This window comes from Salvelinus alpinus, chromosome 18 (genome assembly GCF_045679555.1).
Source record: "Salvelinus alpinus chromosome 18, SLU_Salpinus.1, whole genome shotgun sequence".
Lineage (NCBI taxonomy): Eukaryota > Metazoa > Chordata > Actinopteri > Salmoniformes > Salmonidae > Salvelinus > Salvelinus alpinus.
Genome location: NC_092103.1, coordinates 37,313,282 through 37,319,729, shown reverse-complemented (window position 1 = coordinate 37,319,729; position 6,448 = coordinate 37,313,282).

The window sequence follows — 6,448 nt, the reverse complement described above, 5'->3', positions numbered from 1 at the left end:
TCAACCAAAGCACAACCACAAGAATGTCCAATCAGACCGTCTCCCGTGCTATTTTGGATCATCCTTTTTGTGCACCTGCCAAGGTAACTATTTTTCTGAAAACAAAATTCTATTTACTCAAAACTGTTTACATCATAACAGATTTCCATTTAACAAAATAGTCCAAATGTGCTGGAAAAATGCAGTATTGTTTTCAATCAATAATTACTAACCTACTGGCACTGACAACTTGGATGGAAAATTACTTAGGATGGTATGGTAGCGGACTATATTGCCACTCAGCCGATCTGTCAGGCTGCTACCGACCGTAAACTTTTGGAAAATATTGTATTTGCCAGATACAGTGCTATTTCACAGAAAAAAATTAACAACTGACTTTCAGCACGCTTATAGTGAAGGACACTCAACTTGTACGGCACAAACAGAAATTACTGATTATTGTCTGAAATAAATTGATAAGATTGTGGGAGAGGTTTTGTTAGACTTCAGTGCAGCCTTTGACATTTTTTATCATAGTTTGCTTCTGAAAAAAACTTTTATGGCTTTACATCCTCTACCATATCGTGGATCGAGAATTAGCCTACCTACACTATATATACAAAAGTACGTGGACAGCCCTTCAAATGAGTGGATTTGGCTATTTCAGCCACACCCGTTGCTAACAGATGTATAGAATCACGCGCACAGCCAAGCAATCTCCAAAGACAATCACTGGCAGTAGAGTGGCCTTACTGAAGAGCTTAGTGACTTTCAATGTGGCATAAAATGCCACCTTTCCAACAAGTCAGTTTGTCAAATTTCTGCCCTGCTAGAACTGTCCTGGTCAAATGCTCAGCCGCAAAGTGGTAAGCCACACAAGCTCACAGAACGGGACCACCGAGTGCTAAAGTTGCAACAGTGCCTCTGGAAGTAATGTCAGCACAAGAACTGTTAGTCGGGAGCTTCATGAAATGGGTTTCCGTGGCTGAGCAGCCGCACACAAGCCTAAGATCAGTGATCACCATACACAATGCCAGCGTCGGCTGGAATGGTGGAAAGCTCGCCGCAAGTGGAAACGTGTTCTCTGGAGTGATGAATCACGCTTCACCATCTGTCAAACGGACGAATCTCGGTTTGGCAGATGCCAGGAGAACGCTACCTGCCCCAATGCATAGTGCCAACTGTAAAGTTTGGTTGACGAGGAATAATGGTCTGGGGCTGTTTCATGGGCCCCTTAGTTCCGGTGAAGGGAAATCTTAACGCTACAGCATACAATGACATTCTAGACGATTTTGTGCTTCCAACTTTATTGGCAACAGTTTGGGGAAGGCCCTTTCCTGTTTTAGCATGACAATGCCCCCGTGCACAAAGCGAGGTCCATACAGAAATTGTTTGTCGATATCGGTGTGAAAGAACTTGACTGACCTGCACAGAGCCCTGACCTCAACCCCATCGAATACCTTTGAGATTAATTGGAACGCTGACTGCGAGCCAGGCCTAATCGCAGCAATGTTCCAACATCTAGTGGAAAGCCTTCCCAGAATAGTGGAAGCTATTATAGCAGGAAAGGGGCGATCAACTCCATATTAATACCCATGATTTTAGAATGACATGTCGATGAGCATGTGTCCACATACTTTTGGCCATATAGTTTATCTAACATAACACAGAGATTGTTCCATTAAAGAACACCCTAACGTAAACCAGGTAGAGTTTGGCGTACTTCAAGATAGGTGTCTTGGACCTTTTAAAATATTTTTTACTAATGACCTAACACTAGCATTGAGTAAAGCCTGTGTGTCTATGTACGCTGATGACTATACACATCGGCTACCACAGTAAGTGAAATCCCTGCAACACTTAAGAGCTGCAGTCAGTTTTAGAATGGGTGGCAAGTAATAAAAAAAGCTAGTCCTAAATATATACAAACTAAGAGCATTGTACACTGAACAAAAATAGAAAAACGCAACATGTAAAGTGTTCATGAGTTTCAAAGTTTCATGAGCTGAAATAAAAGATCCCAGACATTTTCCAGAAGCACAAAAAGCTTATTTCTGTCAAATTTTGTGCACAAATTTGTTTACATCCCTGTTAGTGAGCATTTATCCTTTGCCAAGATAATCCATCCACCTGACAGGTGTAGCATGTCAAGAAGCTGATTAAACAGCATGATCATTACACAGGTGCACCTTGTGCTGGGGACAATAAAAGGCCACTGTAAAATATGCAGTTTTGTCACACAACGCCACACATGTCTCAAGTTTTGAGGGAGTGTGCAATTGGCATGCTGACTGCAGGAATGTCCACCAGAGCTGTTGCCAGAGAATTGAATGTTAATTTCTCTACCATAAGCTGCCTCCAATGTTGTTTTAGAGAATTTGTCAGTATGTCCAACTGGTCTCACAACCGTACACCGTGTGTATGGTGTCGTGTTGGCAAGCGGTTTGCTGATGTCAACGTGGTGAACAGGGTGCCCCATGGTGGCGGTGGGATTATGGTATGGGCAGGCATAAGCTACGGACGTCGTTCATTTCCCCCCTCATCTTTTCCCTTAAAGTTTCCTTAACTTTAAGTCAGTTGCACATAACTTTGTATGGGGAATTTCCCCCTTAAATGAAGTGAACAAGTTAAGGGTACCCATGAGGTCCCTTGCTCCTGAGTGGTGCGGTGGTTTAAGGCACTGAATCTCAGTGCTGGAGGCGTCACTAGGGTTCACTACAGACCCTGCCTGTATCACAACCGACCGTGATTGTCCCATAGGGTGGAGCACAATTGGCCCAGCGTTGTCTGGGTTAGGGGTTGGCCGGGGTAGGCCGTCATTGTAAATAACAATTTGTTCTTAACTGACTTGCCTAGTTAAATAAAGGTTAAATAAAAAATCAACTACTTCATTCAGTATGGATATCAATGTAAACAACATTTGTGGAGGTGAATGTTGCTTAATTCTACTCTGGTTACAAAAGGAAAACATCAATCAGCTAACTACTTAGCTAAACAATGGAAGGTGCACAAACCTTGGCTACAAAGCCAGCTTGCTAGTTAGCTATAGCTACTCTGTAAGCGAGCTTGATGTACTAGAATGTAATATAAACAAGTTGAGAGAAAAAAGTAGCAAGGAACATGGTTTATTATCTTCTTAAGTAATTTGGTTATCCTGTCTTGATTGTAGAAGTTCTATTTTGCTATCTCACAAAATGAAAGCCATCTCTTTTGATGTGACATTTAGTCAGTGAATCAAGCCGTCTCGATGGTAACCAGATACTCTTTCTGCCACACATGCCTTCAAAACTACCGTAAAAACCCCTTAAGCATGCCCTTACCTAAGGAAATATTTGAGAGGCTCTATGCAACGCCCTTAATAAATTCCCTTTAGGTAAGGGAAAATGATTCCGTAAGGGAAACACTTAAGATGCGTTATGCAACGGGCCCTGGCCCTTAAATGTACACGGATGGCTAATATCAGTAACATGCATGTCAAATCTCTCCTGGCTCAAAGTAGAGGAGAGATTGACTGCATCACTACTGGTCTTTATGAGTATTGATGTGTTGAAAGTACCGAACTGTCTGTTCAAACAGCTAACACACAGGTCAGACACCCATACCTAAATTCAGCTTAGGACCCTGTCTTTCAAAGATAATTAGTCAAAATCCAAAATCCAAACTTCACAGATCTTCATTGTGAAGGGTTTAAACACAGTTTCCCATGCTTTTTCAATGAACCATAAACAATTAATGAACATGCACCTGTGGAACGGTCGTTAAGACACTAACAGCTTACAGACGGTAGGCAATTAAGGTCACAGTTATGAAAACTTAGGACACTAAAGAGGCCCTTCTACTGACTCTGAAAAACACCAAAAGAAAGATGCCCAGGGTCCCTGCTCATCTGTGTGGTCCCGTGTGGCTCAGTTGGTAGAGCATGGCGCTTGCAACGCCAGGGTTGTGGGTTCATTCCCCACGGGGGGACCAGGATGAATATGTATGAACTTTCCAATTTGTAAGTCGCTCTGGATAAGAGCGTCTGCTAAATGACGTAAATGTGAACGTGCCTTAGGCATGCTGCAAGCAGGCAAGAGGACTGCAGATGTGGCCAGGGCAATGTCTGTACTGTGAGACGCCTAAGACAGCGAGACAGGACAGACAGCTGATTGTCCTCGCAGTGGCAGACCACGTGTAAAAACACCTGCACAGGATCGGTATATCCGAACATCACACCTGCGGAACAGGTACAGGATGTCAACAACAACTGCCCGAGTTACACCAGGAACGCACAATCCCTCCATCAGTGCTCAGACTGTCCGCAAAAGGCTGAGAGAGGCTGGACTGAGGGCTTGTAGGCCTGTTGTAAGGCAGGTTCTCACCAGACATCACTGGCAACAATGTCGCCTATGGGCACAAACCCACCATCGCAGGACCAGATAGGACTGGCAAAAAGTGCTCTTCACTGACGAGTCGCGGTTTTGTCTCACCAGGGGTGATGGTCGGATTCCCGTTTATCGTCGAAGGAATGAGCGTTACACTGAGGCCTGTACTCTGGAGCGGTATTGATTTGGAGGTGGAGGATCCGTCATGGTCTGGGGTGTCAGCATCATGTCATTAGAGCCATGAATACATGTAACTCTCTGCCATATCAAGTAACTCAAGTGAGTAGTATCAGATTTAAAAAACAGATAAAACACCAAGGCACAACGCGGACTGTGAAAAGACACACACACACACACGCTTATGCACACACTTTAACACACACTGTAGTTGTGGTATTTGTGGATTTTATATTGTACATTTGTAATAATAGAGTAATAAGGTAATGTCTTGTATGATGTATATTTTTAGACGTAGGCTGTTGTGTTTTGCTGTGATGTAATTTTATTTATTTTTTGGGGGGGGGGGGCATCCTCTTCTGGCTGACTGAGCATCATAACCACTGGGAACAGAGGCAGTCCAGAGACACAGCGACCCTGTCCGTAAACACCTCCCAACCACCATCCCCACTGGAAGGAACCGGTCAGTCACAAGCAACACAGCAAAATACCCAAGGTGGAGCCACCACTAAATCATCCACCCGCCCAACCAACACCCCCAGATCTACACAAGTGGCCCAAAGGCAGAGGCCAGGGGCTACCCTCAGACTGAGTCTATTATAGGGGTTTTCCATTACAGCACCACTGTGTTGCCAGTGATTATGTTAAGGTTTTTGGGGGGAACGGTTTTTCCATAGCTAGGGTTGACACTGAAGACTTATGAAGAGCAGAATCAACAACCTCTGCATCATCAACACAATTGCTTTGTGAGGTGTTAACAGTGGAAGGTGTTAGCCAATGATTTATATATACACTAGATGACTGATAGGGGGCACTGTATTGAAGCCACCTTGCCTCCATCTTGGCACTCCCCCACAATTGTAAAACATTTTGGAAGCTATAGAAATGAATTTATTCATGTCTACATTCATTTTTGACATGTTTATTCTATTACATACACCTTAATGCATACTTTAAAAGTATATGTGAGCTAGATTACTAATGTTACTGTCCCCACTACAACAAAAAAATACTGAAATACATGTAATTTTGTCCTTGAAACATTTAATTGAAATACTGTAGAATTCCATTCATTCCAAAGGAGGACTGCTCCTACTGGGGAGTGCCAATATGTCTGACCGGTGACTTCAAAGCCTCTCAACGGGAAATACATTGTTATGTAAATGCCAGCTGAAAAATACCAGTGCCCTTGCCTTGGTCCCAAGTCAGAGCAGGTCCACTGAGGCCATGGTCCAGAGCCGGGCTGTGGAAACACAAAAGTCTGAGCCTTTTTGGTAAAACAATGGGGTGAATCCCCATTATGTATCAGTAAGTTTAGAAATCACAATATATTTACATTTTCTCCCCTGTGCAAGATACACATTTGGAGATTGTATTTTGTACCATGCATGGCATATTCCCCTTAAATGATGTGTAAAGTTTGTGGAGGTGTAGGGCTGTGTGATGACTATCATCCCTTTGTCTTGAATTTGGTGGTCTTTCACAAGCCAGGTTGACCCATACTGACACCTATATGATATTCATAAGTACTGCAGGGTGTAGGCTCACTTTTCATAGAGATACCGGCTCTGCCAGTAGCTTTCATCTCCCCCACAAACACACCACAGCTGCCATCCTTGCGCAACAGTGACAAACAGAAGCAAAGTCTCTGTCTCACTGGAAATAGATTATTTAACTAATTTTCACTATGTTCTTCTCACTTCTATTGTCTGGGATACAATTTCTAAGCATTATAAAATATGTTGCAGGTGTCAAGTTTCATGTTCGGTCATGTTTTATCCCATTTGAAGTCTGTGCCTCCCTCTCCCACCATGTCAATGATGAGGCCTGGTTGGTACAGGCTGGGACAGTCATTGATCCTCCATTTGCTATGCAATATCTATGTATAGTGCTTAAGATGTGAAGTGATTCAGATGTGGTCAATTCAA